Source organism: Humulus lupulus, chromosome 1 (assembly GCF_963169125.1).
Source record: "Humulus lupulus chromosome 1, drHumLupu1.1, whole genome shotgun sequence".
Lineage (NCBI taxonomy): Eukaryota > Viridiplantae > Streptophyta > Magnoliopsida > Rosales > Cannabaceae > Humulus > Humulus lupulus.
The window spans coordinates 283,624,161-283,645,917 of record NC_084793.1 but is presented as its reverse complement, the minus strand read 5'-3'; positions in this window follow the sequence as shown (position 1 = coordinate 283,645,917).

The window sequence follows — 21,757 nt, the reverse complement described above, 5'->3', positions numbered from 1 at the left end:
GGTTCCGATTCAGAAGATGAAGAAAATGAACGGTGTGCAAAACACATCCTGGACGTCGTGTTACCTAAGGGGTTCAAGATACCGGACATACCCGCCTACAGCGAAAGCACCGATCCTAGAGACCATCTGGCCTGCTACAATCGCCTGATGACTGTAGTCCATGTCTGCAACAACGGAAAATGCTTGTGTTTTTTGACCACCTTAGTCGGACCCTCTGAAGAGTGGTGGAAAAGTCTCAAGATAGGATGGATCCAAACTTGGTCCATGTTGCAATCAACTTTCCGTAAGCAATTCGTGGCCACCTAGAAACTGGACATGAAGGTCAGTTCGTTGGCCAACATTAAGCAACATCCCACCAAAACCTTTAGGGCTTACATCCAACGCTTCACGGAAGAAGCTTCAAAGACTAAGGTGGGTGATGGACAGCGCTTAGTAGCCCTCCGGTTTGGGATAAGAGCTGGATCACCTCTTTGGGATGACATGCAACGCAACAAGGCAGCCACCCTTAAAGAATTTATAAGGAGAGCTCAAGACTTCATCAACTGGGAAGAAGCTCGAATCCAAGCTTTTGGATGGCAGCCAGCACCACAACCAACACAAACCTTTCTCGGGTACGGGGCGCAATACCCGGCAAGTCCCTATCCGGCACCTCTAGCAATGTATCTCAAGTGATGGGCTACCGAAAAGAATATGCATCTTGTTGATATAGGTAGTACCCATCAATCCATTTAAGCCATCTTCAACTGTGTAGTCTCATACCTACACAGTCTTAGAATCATCATACTTGACCTTCCCCAGGAGATGTGGGATTGCACAGCTTTACCTGGTCTTTCCCCCTACGGATCACGGGATACTGACTGTCACAATCACCCCCCCTTAGGAGTCCGACGTCCCCGTCGGCCACACTTCTGGCTAGGTCAAGGCTCTGATACCATTTGTAACGCCCCACGTCACTATGGTTGCTTCCTGGAATGACGACTGGCCCTTCAAACCAACACGAGCCTTTCTAGCATGATTTGTCCTCACTCACACACTTCCTGGGAAAACTTCCCAAGAGGTCACCCATCTTGAGATTACTTCAGGTCAAGCACGCTTAACTTTGGACTTCTTCAAGGATCAAGGTTCCAAGACTTACTTGTGACTCCCTCTGAATTTACAGCTTCAAATTCCTCTAGAAATGGTGAAGAAATGACCAAACCGAGAGAGAGAGAAAGAGAAATACCATATACCCTGTTTTTCCTTCTTTCTTATGGTTAACTTCTAAGACTTTCTACAGCTTCCACTAAAGCCATAAAGTAGTATAACACTTATCTCCGGTTTTAAACACCAAAAGACCATATTTCCCTCCCAATTAAAACCAAGTTTTTAAACATTCTAAGGGCATTTTAGTCATTGCTCCCCAATTCCCGCTAATTCCTAAAGTGTCCCTAATAACTACTGCTCACATCCCGTCACCTAACTAGCCATCAATTATTTTCCTTAATATCAAATAATCTCCATTATATTTCCCAAATTCCCAGAAATACCCCCGAGCTCACCCGAGCCTGGTATGAATTCTCGTCGTGAATTTTTTGCCAAACTGCTCACTAGGATCGCCTTGAGTCACAAGCTACAAATATATCCACATAATAATGTGGTCTCAACAATTTATCGCACATAATTACATTTATGCCCTCAATGGGCCAAAATTACAAACATGCCCTTAAAAAAAAGGCCCACATGCATATTCAATACTCATAAACATGCATCTAATCATATCCATATAGTCATTTAATCATGCATGCCATATAGTCATGCATTTAATAATTCATTCACATAGATACCAATTATGCCCTCTTGGCACACTAATCAATGCCCTTAAGCCTTATTAGCAATTTTGGGTCGTTACAGTCTGGGATACAGTTCATGACCCTGACTGTCTATGTGACCACTTCATCGAGATATGCTCCAGCTTCTTCAGCCCTTTTCTCTAAATACGAAGTGGCACCGACCGAATACAGTGTTGCTCCCAGAGCTGTTCAACCAGCCCAGACGGAAGCGGCCTAGGCAAGCATAAATCATTCCCGGGGAAAACGATCCAGCAAAAATCAAAGCTGGATCGAGCCCACAAAGAAGGGAAATAGGGAGAATATCTACCTTGCAACGGGCAACGTAGTCCACTACCAGAAACTAAGCCCCATGTTTAAAGGGGGAAAGAATCTGAGGGACGCAAGCAAAAGATGTGCCTATCACAAGGACATAGGCCATACAAATGAGGAATGTCGTCAGTTGAAGGATGAGATCGAGAATTTGATCAAGTTGGGGCACCTCCACCAATGGGTCAGGATGCCAACTGAAGTTCCAAGACTGCCCACGACTCCCGGACAACCTTTGGCCCAAGGAGCACAAGTACCGTTCAGAACTCCTCAGGGAGGGTATGATCCAGGACCTGGAGCACAAGCCCCTCAAGGGGCCCCAATAGTGCAACCTCCTGGAGGTCTTATGGCTCCCAGACTCGGGATGTCGTATCTGCCCGGAATCGTGCCCCCTCAAGTAGATATCCACGTAGCCACCATATTGGGACGCCCGCACCTGAGAGGACCATCCCAGAATAACCAAAAAAGGTAACTCAGTGAACTAGACCATGACCATGAGGTGTGTGCGTTGGTCCAGACTCCGACCCAGCACCCGAAGCTGATAAATCTGCCGATAACGTTCATGGAGGAAGATGCCAAGAATGTCCATTTCCCGCATCACGATCCCTTGGTCATTGACGCCCAAATTGCCAACAAAAAATAATCACGAGTGTTGGTGGGAAATGGGAGTTCTTTCAATGTCCTGTTTAAGCCGACCTTCATAGTAATTGGCCTAACAGAGGTGGACCTGTCATTGTGTCTAACGTAGATCTACGGCTTCAACAAGGATTCATTGCTTCCGATGGGAAAAATACAGCTCCCCGTCACGTTGGGGAACAATGTTCAAAACTCGTTCAAATACTGCGCATTCGTAGTGGTGGATTGTCCCACTGCATATAATGTGATTTTTGGATGCCCTGTTCTGGTTGACTTTGGTGTCGTTACCTCCATCTGCCACCTCTTCTTGAAGTTCCCGTGTGATAATGGCGAAGTGGGGACAGTACGAGAAGATTAGAAGAGTGCCTGGAAGTGTTATCATGTCTCCTCTTGACCAATCTTCATGGTCCGCGAAGAACCTCTCGAAGAGGAGAACGTTGATCCAATCCCACCACCACAGCCAGTGTGGAGGGTGGTCCGAGAAGACAATGAATTGGATCTCCAGATAGAGGCGGACAAGGTGTTAGAGTCTATGGAGGAGATTGAGGAGGTATGCATCAGTGACACCAATCCGACCAAAGTAATCCAGGTAGGAAGAAATTTGAATCCGGAGGTCAGGGCTGCCATAATTGCCCGAGTAAAAGAAAACCAGGACGTTCTGGCCTGGTCCCACTCGGATATGACCATAATTGAGCGCAACATCATATGTCATGCCCTGAACATCGATGAGAATGCAACTCCCATCCAGCAAAAGCGAAGGCCATTAGGCGCGAAAAGGGCAGAGGCCCTCAAGCTAGAAATCGAGAAGTTATCCTCGATCAACTTCATCCGGGAAGCCTTGTACCCTGTTTGGATGGAAAATCTAGTGTTGGTGCCAAAATGAAATAGGATGTAGAGGACTTTTGTCGACCTCACGTACCTCAACAAGGCATGCCCAAAGGATTTCTTCCCTCTACCCCAGATAGACCAGATGGTAGATGCTACGTCTGGGTACGAGTTGCTATGCTTCATAAATTCCTACTCCGGCTACAACCAAATCTCGATGCACGTAGCAGAATAGAAACACACTAGCTTCCAGACATGTATACTGCAACATTGTCTTTCCCTTTGGGCTAAAGAATGTCGGAGCCATATATCAAAGGCTTGTCAACAGGATTTTCCAGAACTTACTCGGGAAGAACTTGAAAGTCTACATAGACGACATGTTAGTCAAGTCCAAGACATCAGCCCAACACGTAGATGACCTAGCGGAAGTACGGGATGAAGCTAAATCCTAATAAGTGCACTTTTGGCATGGCATCTGTAACAACTCGAATTTGCTAATAAGGCTTGGAGCCTTGATTAGTGTGCCTGGAGGGAAATAATTGTTATATTGCATTAATTTATGTGAACTGAATGAATAAGTGGTTAGAATGCATGTTTAGGTGAAATAGATATGCATGTGGGCCCCGTTTGTTTGTTAGGGGTAAATTGGTAATCTTAGCCCGTTGAGGGCATAAATGTAATATATGTGGAATTTATGATATGACGGTGATATAATTGTGATGCACGTTCCGAGACGGTCCTAAGGAGCCGTTTAGCTAGAAAGTCACAACGGGATTAAATACCCAGCTCAGGAGGAGCCTAGGGGTATTTTGGGAATATTATAACTTGAGATTGGGGATTTATAAGTATTGGTTAATGGTATTTTAGTGGTTTGAGTAACCATTGGTAACCAGTGAGGATAACTACCCTAAGTGATAAAATGGTATATTTGTAAGGGATGTGAAATGTCTAGGATGCCCTTGAGGTTTAGTTAGAAAAGGGAATTAGATGGAAGGGTGAGATGGTCTTTTGGCAAGGATTTAGATAACTTCAGCTGAGAAGAGAAGTCATTCACGTTTTAACACTTAGGCATATTCTGTTTTGGCTGAAAGTTTGAGGAGAAAACTAGAAAGAAAGGAAAGGAGGAAGGGAGCTGAAACTTGAAAGACCTAGGAGGAGAACCAAGTGGTTGAAGGCAATTAAACTTGATCATAAACCAAGATTTATCTGAGGTAAGGATTTATCTCTGTTTTGTTAAGTTTCTAAGCTTGATTTCTAGAGTGTTAGCATGAAAATTGAAAGTTGGTGTGTGGTTGTTTGGTGGATTCTTGGGGATGAAGCTTGCCTAGGTTCAGTTTGGGATTAAGAGGGATTCGCTTGGAGTTGGACTTGGAGAAGGCTCAGGGGAGAATTTCTACTTGAGGTAAGGGTTTTATGCATCTGTGTTATGTATTATCTGCTGTGATTCAAGTTTCTGGTTTATTAGTTTAAGTTTCATTAAGTTTCAAGCCAATTTGTGAATTGGGGATTTAGTTGTGTGTTTAGGCTTGTTGTTGATGTTTCTAAGTTATTAGATAGTTTATATGGGGTTTTGGATTGAATTTGAGACTTAGGTATGCCTTGGTATTGATTTGGGAGTGTTTTGGCTCGGGAAAATGTTGGGGAAAAACCCAGAATTCTGGGTTCGCGAAGGGGCGCCGCGGCCCTAGGCCATTTCTGGGCAGGGGAAAATTCAGTTTTTAGGCTTTTGCTCAAGGGGCTAGGGGGACGCTCCCGCCACCTCGTGTGGGGGTCCGAGAGGTCCCGAGAGCTCGGGATTGGTTCCGGGAGATGTTTTTAAATTGGTTAGTAATGAGGATGCTATTTATATGTTGTGACTAGGTACTCGGAGAGGCTCGGAATAGAGGACCGTGCTCGAGGGTTCAGTGCTTGGGGAGCTCGGGACACAGGTAAGAAAACCATTGTTCCCATAGAGCTTGTATGCAGGGCTGAGCCCAATATTTTTGAATTGCAGGGCGTAGCCCTTTGATTGAATTTGTTAGTATTCAATATATACTTTTTATGCTATGAATGCGATTATGTGAATGTTCGGCAAGAGCCGGGAATGGCGCAGGCCGAGGTCGGCAGGGGCCGAGAACGACGTTTGGCACGTTGAGTGCAAGGCCGAGTACGGCAAGGGGCCGGGAGCAGCGTTAAGCACGCGGAGTGCGAGTTGCCAGGGTGAGACCCTAAAGGATACCTGGGATATCCTCACGGTGTGGACCGTGAACCCAGGGCCTGGTAAGGCACCTGGGACGACATGGCCGTATGTGTTTAGCCTATTGGTGGCCTGATTATATGCTAAGTGTTTGTTATGCATATGTTAACTGTTTATGAGGGTTTTCTTGCTAGGCTTCGGCTCACGGGTGCTCTGTGGTGTAGATAAGGGCAAGGGGAGAGTCAACCAACCATGAGTACGGAGAGCTTGAAGCGGCGTGTACATGTTTGGCCTGCCTGGCTGCCACGGCCAGTGGTTTTGGGAGATGATTGTATTAAAACCTAGATTTTGTCGTCTAGTTGACTCAAATTTGTAAATTATATGTTGTAAATATTTCTAAGCAGTATCTTGGGATCCCAAGTGTCAAACACTCAACGATTTATAGTAAATGGAATTATTACCAAAGTTTATTTCACTGCTTTTGATTTAAATTACACTTTTGACCTAAAACCTCGATTAGCGAGTTAAATGCACGTTTAAAACTCACTTAGTAACGGCTCTAAGGAAGTAGGGCGTTACAGCATCCAGGAATTTTTGGGGCTTCATAGTATGCTCAAGAATGATAGAAGCCAACCTGGATAAGATCAGAGCATTGATCGACATGCCATTGCCACGGAAACACAAAGATTTTCAAAGTCTGACAGGAAGAATAGCAGTTTTGAGTCGCTTTGTGTCGAAGTCCATGGATAAGTGCATCCCATTTTTCAACATACTTCATGGAAACTAGAGGTTCGAGTGGACGACAGAGTATGAAGAGGTTTCCTAAAATTGAAGGAGCATCTGGCCCAAGCTCCAATCTTGTCAAAGCCAGTGGATGGGGAACCGTTGTACCTATACATGGCAGTGTCAGAACATGCCATAAGCATCGCCTTAGTGCGAGAAGAGGAAAAGGTCTGACTCCCGATCTATAGCGTAAGCAAAAGGTTATTGGGTGTGGAGTACAGATACCCTTTGAACAGGAAATTGACATTTTTCTTACTGACCGCTTCTAGAAAGTTAAGACTTTACTTTCAGGCCCATGCCATCAAGGTACTAACGAACCATCCCTTACGACAAGTATTACAAAAACTCGAATCATCGGGAAGACTTTTGAAGTGGTCCATGGATCTAAGCCAATTTGATATCACCTATGTAACGCCCTACTACCCAGGAACCGTTACGGTGTGCATTTTAAACAGTGATAAACTCGCTAATCGAGCCATTTGGCCATAATCATGTAACTAAGTATGATTAACGATTTAGGGTTAAAAAATTTGGTCAAAGATACAATGTTTCACTAAAATGTTTACTATATACATTGGGATCCCAAAAATATATTTTAAAGTTTAATTACAATAAAATATTTACAACCAGCTGACCTAAGTGGAAAAATAGGGTTTAACCCTAGTTCCTCTTTAAACCATCGGCCGTGGTGGTCGAGCAGTCGCATATGTACACACCGTCACCTAAGCTCTCCAACTCAAGGATGGTCCAGCTTTCTTTTGCCTTTACCTGCACCACATAGCACTCGTGAGTCGAAGCTCAGCAAGAAAACTTAATATGCACATGAAAAGGTAATAACATTTCACTGAATCATAATAAGCATGCCTAGCAATAATAACCCTACTCATGCATGCAAGCAGGTACAAATAACTATTTGTGGAGTCTTACGCTCTGAGTAGATGACTAATAAGTCTCTTGCTCTGAGGTAGATGACTAATAAGTCTCTTTGAGGTAGACAATGAATAAGTCTCTCTCAGGTAGACGACTAATATGTCATACTCTGTATAGATGACTGATAAGTCCATCTCTATATAGATGACTGATAAGTCTATCCCTGTGTAGATGACTGATAAGTCCATCTCTATATAGATGACTGATAAGTCTATCTCTGTGTAGATGACTGATAAGTCCATCTCTGTATAGATGGCTGATAAGTCTATCTCTGTTTAGATGACTAATAAGTTTATCCCTATGTAGATGACTAATAAGTCCATCTCTATATAGATGATTGATAAGTCTATGTCTAAGGTCCCACGCCCTCCTAGCCATGTGACGTATCAGTCATCTGAGCTTATATCCCTGGCTCTATGTAACTAGCCCTTAGACTAAACAAGCGCTTTTGTTTTCATCGAACTTAGGGTCGGTCAAGCATTTCATACTTATGTTGATAATGCTTATGTCGATTAGATCTACTCTTTTTGGCTTGCGTTAAACATGCTAATACCGTTCTTGACTCATAAGCTAATTCCATACAACCTGTAACACCCTGGTTACTCCAAGACTGTTACTGTGAACTTTGAACCGTACTTAACTCACTAATCGAGTTCTTTGGTTATAAACGTGCATCTAGGTGTTATTACAAGGTTAAGGTGTAAAATCAATCAAAAGGAAAGGATATATTTTATTTAAAACATAAGACTTTTCATGGGCCCATCAAAACATTTATAAGTTATTTACGATACAAAATGATCATTACAGTATAAAATTTACAACATACCGACCTAAGCAGCAAAAATAGGGTAAACCCTCTAGTTCCCCTGAGAACTCCTTGGCCGTGGTGGTCAAGCAGCCGCATATGTACACATCACCACCTAAGTTCTCCACTCAAGGTTGGGTGAGCTTTTCTTTCCCTTTACCTGCACCACATAGCACCCATGAGCCAAAGCCCGGCAAGAAAACTCATTACTGCATATAAATATTATCAAATGATTATCATTATAATCATACAGAGCTTATAACCCTGAACAGATGAGTGAATATCACTTTGTAGTTACGTTAACCATGAAGGAGCTTATAGCTCTAATCAGTTGAGTGATTTAACACTTGAGGTTCTAGTAAACCATAATGAGTGACTGATGAGCAAGTCACTACGGGGCTCGGCACCCATAGCCATGTGACTAAACAGTCACTGGGGCTCTCTGGCCCTGGCTCTAATCAGATGAGTGACTGATGGGTAGTCACTACGGGCTCAGCACCCACAGCCATGTGACTAAACAATCACTGGGGCTCTCTAGCCCTGGCTTTAAGTGACTAGCCTTAGGCTAGACAAGCACTTTTAGTTTTCATCAAACTTGAGGTCGGTCCAGCATTAATGCTCATTTGAGTCATTCAATGCAGATGTCGATTAGATCTAATCTTTATCATCTTGCGTTAAACACTCTAAGACCATTCTTGACTTATTAGTCAATACCATGTGACCAATGCTCAGTACTACTGCCGAACTTGACTAATGAGTCACAGCTTTACAGTTAATACTGACACCATTGCCAATTCTGACTATTTAGTCAGTGCCATGCACAAGTGAGCAAGATTTGATAAGCATTCGATATGTAATCAATGTTCACATTTAAACACTCAACGTGCCTCATGAATAACCATGCATGTCACATATGGGGTGCAGTTTTCTTACCTCTAGTTCGAGCGAGAATTAATAAAAGAACGTCCCTTGAGAACGATCAAACTTTTAGCTCCTTGACGGTCACCTGGTCATAACCAATTATGGGATTCCATCAATAAAATGAATTACAAAAGGGTTCCCAGACCAAAACCTAGCCTCCGGGACATCGAATCCTACTAAACCGGGTAGTAGGATCGATCCCGAGGCCTAAGGTTTAAATCCCCAAGCCAAAAACCTACTTTTGGCCAAAATGCCACTAAGGTTCGTGGACCTACCTCACCATGTCGCGGCCCGCCTCCTCAAACAGAGGCGGCCACAAACCAATCCCCAACACAGGCCGCGACCCTCCTTCTCCATTGCGCGGCCCAACAGCCCAGCAGCTTCTCCCTTCCTCTTCAATAAGCTTAGGTCGCGGCGCTCTAAAACAGAGCCGCGGCCCCCCTTGAAACCCAGCCAAAAACCCTTGTTTTTCCCCCTCGAACTCATTTCAAAACCTCATTAAAACTCTCCAAATATCACCAAGCAAAGCCACCAACTGTTACCACAACTTATCTACCCTATAAGCATCAAAACCAAGCCTTACACCAATCAAAACTTCATCAAATTCCCATTTCAATTATCAAAACTCCAAACCTTAAAACCAGAACAAAAACAGGGCAAGGAACTGTAAAACGGAACTAAGACCTTACCTTAAGTTTAGTTTGAAACCTCTTCAATGGCTGAACACTAGTCTAAGACCTCAAGCTTCAATCTCCAAGCTTGAATCCCCAAACTTGCTTCAAAATCCAAAGGAAGGAGAAGAGAGAGATGATGATCGTGAGGGTGATAAACAAAGCTCTGTTTTTGGTTTCATTTCCCACAGCCTTCAGCTTATATAGCCTAGGTCAAATGACCAAAATACCATCCAATCTTAATTCATCTCTTAACACGCCCCAAGGGCAAAACTGTCCTTTTACACCTATCTTGTTAATCATAATTAACACTCTCCAATTCTCACTATTCTAAAATACCAATAATATCATATCTCATTACCCTTTAATTCCCAGTAATGCATAAATCATCAAACCACCCCGAGACTCACCCCGAGCCCCGAATTCAAACCAGTTATGACCAAACCGATAATTTAAATTCAAAGATCGTCTCATGCCGAATGGCTCAAAAAAATCCACATTATGATGTGGCCTCAACAATAGTTCACCAACATGCATGAAAATACACAATTATGCCCTCAATGGGCCAAATTACCAAAATGCCCCCATGATGAAATGTGGACCCACATGCATGCGTTTAACATCATATTATAATATAATTCACATAAACATGCATATAATCATTTAATGGCATAATAAATCAATTATGGCCCTCCCGGCCTACTAATCCAACCATTAAACCGCATTAGGGATTTTAGGGCATTACACAACCAGTGCTCAGTACTACTGTCGAACTTGACTAATGAATCACAGCTTAACAGTCAATACTGACACCATTGCCGATTCTGACTCATAAGTCAGTACCATACACAGATAAGCAAATCTGTTATGCATTTACTATGCAATCAATGTTCATATATGAAGCAATCAACATGCCTCATCAACACTTACCAGCATAATCATAACCATGCACATTCAAACATCCAGATTTAAGGCATTCAGCATGCTTAATTGATAATCACAAGCATAATCATAATCATGCACATTGATAGAGACTCAAGCTCTGATCAATCTCATATTCAACATTCATGCCATGCCCTAATCACATGTATCTTATGCATCACATGCATCACATACTGGGTGCAATTTTCTTACATTTGGTCCAAGCACAAGTTACCAATGAACGACCCTCGAGCACGATCCTATTTCTAAGCCCCTAGCGATAACCAAGTCACAACCATGAACGGTGTTTCAATGAGTTCAAGTTCGAAAACCCAAATCCTGGGACCAATCCTGCATTTTCGGGACCTCCAATCCCACCAAACAGGGTGGTGGAATCGTCCCCCGAGCCCTCGGGTCAAAACCCCAAAAAGTACCAAAAAACCAAGTTCTGAAGACTAAGTAGCGCTACAGCACTACCTATTGGGCGCTACAGGCAGAACTTCATCCCCCAAATAGACAACCCATCACTGTAGCATTAGCAAACTAGCGTTACAGCGCCCAAACTAGATTTCTGGGTTCCTCAACTCGTGTTCCTCGAGCTTCAAATCTCCAAATCCGACCCCATAGGAACTCATAATCCAAGTCTTGAGTTTTTAAAACTCAAGAACACCAAGAACAGAGTAAGAACTCAGAAATTCAAAGCTTAAATTACCTCTGATTATGTCGTTTCTCGCTAAATCCTCCGGCTAATAAGCTTCTAACCTTCCCTAGAATCGCTATGCCTTGATCCTCGCTTGAATCTGAGTCCTAAAACTCAAGTTTCCTTCTAAAATTCTAACGGTGTCGAAAATGGAACGGGAGGGAGAGAGAACGTTCTGAACGTTATTTTTATGTTTCTGACAGGTTACATCAAGCTTAAGTAACATCAAGCAAATCCTAATGCTCGGGGTCCCGAAAACGCCCCCGGGGGTAAAATAGTCAAAATTCCCAGAATTTCCCCCTGATCTAACTAACTCCCAATTTATCATCAAATATTTATTCCTATTACCCAATATCCCGGTAATGTGCTAAATACCCCTTGACTCACTCCGAGTCAAGTATGAATCCCGTTGTGACTTTCCCACTAGCTTGCCTCCTAGGATCGTCTCGTGTTGATTAACCCTAGCATAACCAAATAATAATGAAGCACCACACACATACTACATATATGCCAAAAATACCTGAAATGGCCAAAATATGAAAATTTTCCGAATTGAACAGAAATGGGCTCACATGCATATTTAATACACCTAAACATGCATATCAAGTCATATTATAATATAACTCACATAATCACATGATAATACACATAATTCCATAATTTGACATCCTGGCCCCCTAATCAAGGCCCTAAGCCTTATTAGGAAATTTGAGACGTTACAACCTACGTCCTCAGAGTCTCCATCAAGGGACAGGCGCTAGTCGACTTCATCGTAGAATGCACCGGGATTGTTGAAGATGAAGAGCCAATTGACCCTGTGGTGACCTTTTGGAAGGTCTTCATTGATGGAGCCTCCAATGAAAACGGGGTCGGGGTCGGGCTGGGATCATCCTAATATCCCCCCAAGGTCACCAATTGCAACGTGCCATGTGCTTCTTGTTTGAAGCGTCAAACAATGAGGCTGAGCACAAGGCCATGTTGGCTGGGTTACGCTTAGCTCGGGAAGTGGGGGAAGAAAACATCGAAGCCCACAGTGACTCCTAGTTGGTGGTAAGACAGATTTCTGGAGAATATCAAACGAAGGGGGAGAAGATGGTCGCCTATGTGGCACGAACCCGGGAGTTACTCCAATCATTCAAACGATACGTCATCCGCTAGATCCCCAAGGAACAGAATGTGTTCGCGGACACACTAGCAAAGCACGACACATCTACCTACGCTCAGTATTCAAGCCCCTGCAATCATAAACCCCATCGATTACACACATTCTGGATGGAGCCTCTCATCCAGTATCTAACCATTGGAGAATTGCCCACAGACAGGGTCGCTGCCAGGAAGCTTCAGTACCAGGCCCCCAGATACGTCATGATGTACAGCAAGCTCTATCACAGGGGGTTATCCATGTCGTATCTTTGATGCGTATCCAGGACCAAAATGACCACAATCATGCATGAAGTGCACGAAGGCTTTTGCGGAGATCACACAATCGGACTCAACTTGTCCAAGAAGATCCTAAGGCATGGATATTTCTGGCCAACAATAAAGAAGGATTGTGTAGATTACGTCCGCAAATGTGAAAAATTCCAAAGGTATGCAAAGATCCTACTAGCCCTTGGCCTTTTGCAGTTTGGGGAATTGATTTGGTAGAATCCTTGTCGACCGGGAAGGGCAGATTGAAATACGCCATTGTATTCATCGACTATTACACCAAGTGGGTCGAAGCAGAACCAATGAGCACCATTACCTCCAAAAAGGCACTAGACTTCATCATCAACAATATTGTGTCGATACGGCCTTGTGTCCGACAATGGGAAGAAATTTGATAGCATCCACTTCACCGACTTCTGTGAAAGACATCGAATCATCAAAAGCTTCTCCGCAGTCGCAAGGCCTCGAGCAAATGGGAAAATAAAGGTCGTGAACAAGACTTTAAAGGGGACACTAAAGAAAAAACTACAAGCTTGCAAGAGCAAATGGCCAGAAGAGTTGTCCCACGTCCTATGGGCATACCGGACCACGAAAAGAACTTCGACCGAGCACCCTCCCTACTCAATGGTTTACGGATGCAAAGCAGTCATCCCAGTAGAAACTGTGGTCCTGTCTCACAAACGAGACACGTACGATCCCGTCCAGAATCACGCCTTACTCCAAGAATACCTGGATCTCATCGAAGAGATCCGGGAAGAATCACAAGTGTAGCTGAAGATGTATCAGGGAAAGATCGTAAGGCATTTTAACTCAAAAGTTAAGAGCTGAAGGTTTGGAACCAGCGATCTAGTCCTGAGAAGAGTCTTCCCTGCTTCTCAAGATCCGGGAGTGGGGGTTCTAGGACCTTACTGGGAAGGACCATATGAGATCCAAAACGAAGTATGTCTGGGAACATATCACCTAAAGAGGCTAGATGGAACAGAGGTCCCAATGGCCTAGAACGCAGAACACCTCTACCAGTATTATTAGTAGCCGAGAGGATTTAGCCCTACTCTTTTTAACATTTTTATTTCAAGTAATGTACGCCCCAGGGCCATTTCTTATATAATGAAAATGGTGTGAACAAAACACCATAAGAAATGTTTTAAGAAAAGAAATAGTTCATGTTCGTCTTTAATTTTCACATGAACAAGTGACCAAAGACTACACTCTTTGGTCACTTGGGGGGTAGGACCATCTATACAGTCCAGGATTGAAAACAAAAGGGGATGCAAGGCTCAAAGCTCAGTCCTAATTTGGATTCGTGTGGTCTGGGGGGTTCAAAACCCAAATCCCAAAAGATTGGTCCGGACCTGACATGGTCCAGGATAGTCTAATCCCAGGATCGTTATAACTTAAATCTTAGGTTTAAATTAAATAAATTTAGTCTTGTAAATGGTCCAGGCCGTTGGAACCTGAACCTCAGGTTCAAGATAAGTTAATTAAATAATTCCTACCTAAGTCATATTTTTAATGGTCAAGACCGTTAAAACTAAGCCATATCTGAAAAGTCCATAATGGTCCAGGTCGTGGGAACTCGAACCATAGATTCAAGGTAAATCAGTTAAATTATATTTGGCAAGTCCAAAATGGTCCAGACCGTTGAAACCTAAACCTTGGTGTCATGCTAAGTTAATTACTTTCTACAATTTTTCCCTTAATGGCCCTGGCCATTGGAACCAAGATTCCACATTTAATCCTTATTCATGCATAATGGTAAAACACTTAGTGAATTTTTGAGGGAAAATAAATTAAAAGAAAGCGGGAAATCATTGTGCAAGGACAAAAACTAATATAATAACAAGATGATGAAATAAACAATTGTCTTAAGCGCATTCGCGCCCATAAAAAATAAATATGTTCTACAAAGAATAAAAAAAGAGAAAGGAAAGAGGAAGTCCAAATTAAAATTACAAAGGCTCAGGCCTGGGCTTCATTTTGATCCGGGACGTCTGGAGCAGTTTCATCCTGTTGATCTCTAGCAAGAAGCTCTGCATCTTCTTTCTCCTTGGCCTCAAACTTGCCCTCTTTGCAGCTGGATCCAGGCCATGTAAATCGCTTCGTCAAAAGTGGTCGCTAGCAATTCGTTAGCCTGCTCCTTCTCCTTGCGAGCCTCCTCACTCTGTTTCAATTCCAGTTGGGCCTAGACCTCCAAAACCTGGATTTGAGCCCTGAGAGATGCCACCTTTTCCCGCTCTTGTCGAAGTTGGGCCTCAGCCACCTCCAAGAGTGTCTTGGTCGAAGCCTCCGAGCCGCGAGCATGGGACAGCTCTGCCTCCAGGTTGTCCACCACCTTCTTGTGGTCAGCATCCTTCCTGGACAAAACTTCCTCATGCTAAGCCTGAACCCGGGAAGTCTCCTTGGCGAGGGCCTTCTTGGCAGCTTCTCGCTGGTTGACAGCCCCCTCCAACTCCATCTGGAACGTATCCAACTTCATGGTCATCTTAGCCATCAGGTCCGCATTTCTATGAGCCTGCAAGGCATCCTGGAACAAAGCAGAGTTAGAAACAACACAAAAACATAATGGTAATAAATAAACGAGACGAACAAGTTGTTTACCGTAGTGGCCTGATGACGAATGGCCTAGGAGATGAAGGGGTGTCATTTCTAGCCAATGTGGCATAGCGTTTAAGCTACAGGGTGGACATGGACGTCCCCATATGGGCCAGCAAATCTGCAGCTAACAGGGCCTCATCCTGCCCCAACTTAGGCCAAAATTCAATCTCGACTCCCAGCTGATCCACGATCTGCTAAGGGGCACTAAAAGCCTCTAGACATCCGAAGAACTCCATTTTTTTACGTATGATCAAGGCCTAGGCTACCTCGTCCCGTTTTTCGTGCCCCTCGTCCCAGGCCCAGGATACCATCTTCATCCTCTCCTCCAGGATGATTGACTGCCCTTCCCCAGGAAGGGTCGGGTTTATGGGAAGCTCAAGAGCATCTAGGAGCTCCGTCATAATATGGAAATTGTCACCAGAGGAATGTTCCTCGGTCATAGTGAAGTCCTTTGTCTTGGCCTTCTTGGCCCGCTCTGTGGACACTTCAGTAATAGAGTTTGTCTTCCTTTTATTCGCCCCACCTCGTTTCGAAGGCTCCTGCTCCAAGTTAATGATTTGGAGAGGAGCGGGATGGGATAGATGTTGCTCAACAGGCGCCATCGGGGTCGAGGCGACATCTTGAACTCCCTCTGAAGCCCCCATGGTCGGCTCCGTGCTCCCGAGTATCAAATCAAAGATCTTCTTTTTGGTTGGCCCCCTGGCGGCCTTCTTCATTGATGCCCTGGCCATAGTAGCCCTAGCCTCAATCAGCTCCTTCGTCTTGGCAACAGGATTAGACATGTCCAGTTCACCTGAAGTAGGAATAAAATATGGATTAGTAATGTAACTGTTATCCAGATTTCTGGATAGAGTTTAGATGGATAGCCTCGGGGAAGGAGAATCATCAAAATCCTTCACGAAGGGTGACCAGGGGTCACGGATGAACAAGAAGGCTTCGCCTCTCCCGTTTAGTGTCTAGCACCTTCTTTCAAGCAGCCACGACCCGGAAGCTCATCAACTCTCCCGGACTCCCGAAGCGATATCCTTCGGGGAAGATCCTTCCAGGAGAAGCACTTCAGGTTACCTTTGCGGATGCAGTTCCGTGCCTCGCACGGAAGAAGACCAAGCGGTCGAATCACGAAGGAGGTATGGTTGAAATGATTCTCACCTGACACAGGATCCCGCCTGACAGGTCGAGGCCGCACACATCCCAGCACGCCTAAAAGTGCCTTTTCGCCTACTGTTCCGCTGACAGCCTGGAAAAGACAGCTGCCTTTTGACACTCCCCATATTTTCATGTAATTATACATACGTAGAGCCTTGTAGCCATGCTACTACGGTAATTGTATTCCTTATTTATGGCTGGTGTAATTAAGACTCATGGGGGCAGAGTAGAACCCTAATCAAAAACCCTAGCTATAAAGACCTCCTCATTTTACGAGAGGAGGGGGCCAGGAAAATTATAGAGCCAGAACTCTGCCAAAAAATCTCTCGAGCTTCATCTTCTTCAAGAGAACCCGAGAGAAACATTGTGAGTTGGTGAGGATCTTATACACCAGCCGTTTTACTGTAATTCTCTACAAGTATAATAACATCGACTCGTGGACTAGGGCTCGTTAACGCCTGAACCACGTAAAAAACCTGTTTGTTTATTTATATTTCTGCACTTCTACAGTTCTTATCTTTTTATTATTTTGTTTGTATTCGTTTCCGAAAAACTCGGTAAACATTTTGGTGCTTTCATTGAGAGCTGTAGAGAGTTGTTAGTCAGCTCCTTTTCTGTGTACGCTTTTTGTTTGCACTCCGTACTGAAAAGATGGTGACTACGAGAAAATCTGCGGTACAAAACGAACCCTCGGTAGCCCAGACCGAAGGAGAAAGTACCCAAGACTCGGACTACCAGGGTGAAGACCCGACATCCCGCCAGGATCGGGTCAGCACTGAAGATACGACATACTTAGAAAACGAAGAAGAGTATGTCCAAGACGGTTACTATAAAGACGGCTACTACTACGAGAAGGATCCAGAACTGGTCCAAGTAGCCGAGGAACTGGTGGCCACTAAGGCCAAGCTTGCTGAGCAGGAGCGCGTCTCTGAAAAAATGCAGCGCATGATGGAGCGCCTCCAAAGAAAGTTCGGAGATCTAGGCGACTCGGACGAGGACGCCCCTATTTTAGGTGGTGCTGATGCCACCATGCCGGATCCCGCCGCCGCTGGACCATCCAAAACTGCCCCTAACAAGGGCAAAGAAAAAGTTGGGGAGCCTGTGCGTACTAACGCCCCTGCACCTCCTAAAGGCGTGAATCACCAGGCCGACTGCCCCCCCCCCCCCCCGTGCGCAGAAGGTCTCTGGCGCTCCTAAGCCCAGACGTCCTTAAAGGGCTCGGTGCTAAGGCACCCAGGCCTAGGGGAAGGAACAACCGCCCCAGTGATTTCGTCAACCAGGACGGTCGGGCTGCGGACACGCACTCCGAGGATAGCTGGTCCACGGTGGACCTAAGAAGAAGGTTGAAGGCCAAGTATGAAAAGGCCAAAGGAGAAAAGGCCCGGCCTCGCGGAGATGACCTGCGAAATCTTCTCAACGACAAGCTCCGGGGACGTGACCTCCCGGAGAGTGATACAAAGAAGCTCGAGGAACAGATAGCTGCCTTGACCAAGCTGGTCCGGAAGCAAAGTGGGGCCCTATCAGACTCTGAGGAGGAAGATCCGGAACCATGTATTCGGAGGATCGCGGAAACGCCCCTCCCGGAGAACTTCAAAATGCCTCATATAGAATTATATGAGGGGAGGACAGACCCGCGCACCCATCTAGCTAAATACAACAAGATGATGCAAGTGGCGCGCGTCAGCGAAGATGCCAAATGCATGTGCTTCTCACTCACCCTTACCAAGTCCGCGGAGGACTGGTGGAAAAGATTAGCTCCCGGATCCATCCACAGTTGGAAGGAGCTACAGACTGCGTTTAGGAGGCAGTTCATTGCTGCCCGGGACCACGACATGGAGGTTGGTTCCTTAACCAACATCAAGCAGCTACCCAATGAGAGCCTCAAAGCTTTCATTCAAAGAATGATGGAAGCTGCTGCTAAGACCAAGGTCAGCGATGACATGAAGCTGATCGCCCTTCAATCGAGGCTTACCGTCGGTTCCCTGCTATGGGGGGAAATGCAAAGGAGACGGGCAGAAACTCTGTCCGAATTCATGTCAAAAGCTCAGGGAATCATCAACCTTGAGGATGCCTACCAGCAGGCCTTTGGAGTTCCTCCAACCCCAACGCCCTCCGTGACTGCGCCGAGCTTTGCTTCGCAAGCTCCCGCACCAACCCTCACATTTCCAGGAGCCCAGTTCACTCCAAGCGTATATGGGCCTTCCGCGTCTGCTCAGACACCGAGTCAAACCCATTTCTCGGGGTACGGAGCTGTACAGACCGAGTGTAGTATCGCTCCCGGCCCGTCGCAACCGCAAACGGAAGGCCCAGAACAAAATCTGAGCCAATCGCGGAATAAACGAGGCGGAAGAAACTCCAACCGGGGGGACCATTCAAAGAAACCCCGGAAGGAATATGAGCCCAAGTTCACGGAGTACACCTGTTTGATAGACTCGCGAGAGAATGTCTATCGAGCGACCTGTAATATGGTCAACTACAGGAAGCCCCCGAAAGTGTCTCACGGAGGAAGGCGTCCGCGAGACTCCAATAAGAGGTGTGAGTTCCACGGAGACGTGGGGCACACCACAAACGAATGCCTTCAGCTGAAGGATGAGATCGAGTCCCTGGCAAGAGCGGGACACCTCGGTCAATGGGTGAGGATACCCATAATCTATCCCAGACAGGGAGTAGTTCACGGAGCTGCGTTCTCTCCGGGACAGAGGGGGACCGCTAGCGCTCCTGGAGCCGGTCACCCCCAAGCTCCTGGATCTCAGTTCCCAGCACTTCCTGCTCCAACCTCTCCGGCACCCATTGCCATGTTGGCTCCAGGACCCAGAAACCCATATTCGCCTGGCCTTGCTCCGCCATCCGTTGACGGACACGTAGCCACCATTTCCGGAGGACCACACCTTGCCGGAAGCACCCGCAACTCCCAGAAAAGGTACTTGAGGGAGTTAGAACACACAGGGGAGATGTGCGCCTTGGTTCAGTCACCTGCTCAGCGTCCCCGAATGATGGATCTTCCCATCACCTTCACGGAAGATGACGCCCGACATGTGCACTTCCCCCACAACGATCCCCTCGTCGTGGAAGCCCAGATTGCCAATAAGAAGGTGTCACGGATCCTAGTCGATAATGGAAGCTCCGTAAACATCCTCTTCAAAGTTGCCTTCCACGCGATCGGATTAACCGAGACTGATCTGACCCCATGCCCCATCTAGCTTCAGGGGTTCATTGGGGATGCACTCATGCCCTTAGGCAAAATTCAACTTCCAGTCACCCTCAGAGGAGACAGCGATGCTTGTGCCTTCAGGCACTGCACATTCGTGGTGGTCGACTGCCCCACGGTGTATAATGCCATCCTAGGTCGACCAGTCCTAATCGATTTTGGGGCCGTAACCTCGATATGCCACTTATGCTTGAAGTTTCCATGCGACAACGGGCGTATCGGCACCCTCAGAGGAGACCAGCGAAGTTCACGAAGCTGTTATAACGTCACCGTCCGATCCGTCTACACGGTCCAGGAGGCGACTGTTGCCGCTCCTTTGGCGGAGAATCTACCAGAAAATGGGGGTGCCTAAGGGGCATATGTTGACGAACTCGACCCTAGATTGGGGGTCGAGAGGGCGATAGAGCCGATGGAGGAAGTCGAGGAGGTGATCCTCAACTCGGGAGATCCCACCAAAGTCATTCAGGTGGGGAAACACCGTCCATCGGCCATTCGAGAAAAGATCGTGGCCACTGTGAAGAATAATCAGGATATCCTGGCATGGTGCCACGCTGATATGACGGGGATTAATCCTAATGTTGCGTGCCACGCACTCAACATCGACCCATCTGCAACTCCAGTTCGCCAAAAGAGGAGGCCGTTAGACCCAGTGAGGGCCGAAGCAGTCAAAGCTGAAGTGGACAAGCTGATGTCCATAGGCTTTCTCCAGGAGTCACACTATCCTGTGTGGTTGGCCAACCCGTTTCTGGTCCCGAAACCCAATGGGTCCTGGAGAATGTGTATTGACTTCACGGACCTAAACAAAGCCTGCCCAAAAGACTGTTTCCCTCTTCCTCAAATCGATCAAATGGTAGACGCTACTTCCGGGTATGAACTCTTATCCTTCATGGATGCATACTCCGGGTACAACCAGATCAAGATGCATGTCGCGGACCGGGAACACACCAGCTTCCTCACGGACAAGGGTGTCTACTGTTACGTGGTCATGCCTTTCGGTTTGAAGAATGCCGGGGCGACATACCAGCGCCTAGTAAACAGGATGTTCAAGGACCAGCTGGGGAGGAATATGGAGGTGTATGTAGACGACATGTTGGTAAAATCCAAGACCTCCGGGGACCACAGTGATGACCTTGAGGAAGCTTTCGCCGTGATCCGAAAGTACGGAATGAAACTGAATCCGAAGAAATGTACTTTCGGGGTCTCGTCTGGGAAGTTCCTCGGTTTCATTGTCAGTTCCCGCGGAGTGGAGGCCAACCCTGAGAAAATTCAGGCGTTCATAGATATGCCTTCTCCCCGAAAGCATAAGGATGTCCAAAGCGTTACGGGAAGGATAGCTGCTCTCAGCCGCTTCGTATCTAAGGCCACTGACAAATGTGTCCCCTTCTTCAATGTGTTTCGAGGAAACAAGAGGTTCGAGTGGACCCCCGAATGCGAAGCCGCTTTCCAACACCTCAAGGAACATCTAACTCAAGCTCCCATACTGTCCAAACCTGTCGAAGGAGAGGCGTTGTTCTTGTACTTAGCTGTGACCAAGCATGCCGTAAGTGCCGCTCTCGTCCGGGAAGACGGCCGTCTCCAGCTCCCTGTGTATTACGTGAGCAAGAGGTTACTGGACGCCGAGTCCAGATATTCAATGATCGAGAAACTCTCCCTCTGCTTACTAATCGCTTCGCGGAAGCTAAGGCCCTATTTCCAGGCACACACCATCAGAGTACTCACCAACCACCCTCTCCGACAAGTCTTGCAGAAGCCCGAGTCTTCTGGAAGATTACTTAAATGGGCCATGGAACTGAGCCAGTTTGACATCCACTACCAGCCACGTGTTTCCATAAAAGGTCAAGCTCTCGCGGACTTTATGGTTGAATGCTCAGGAATGA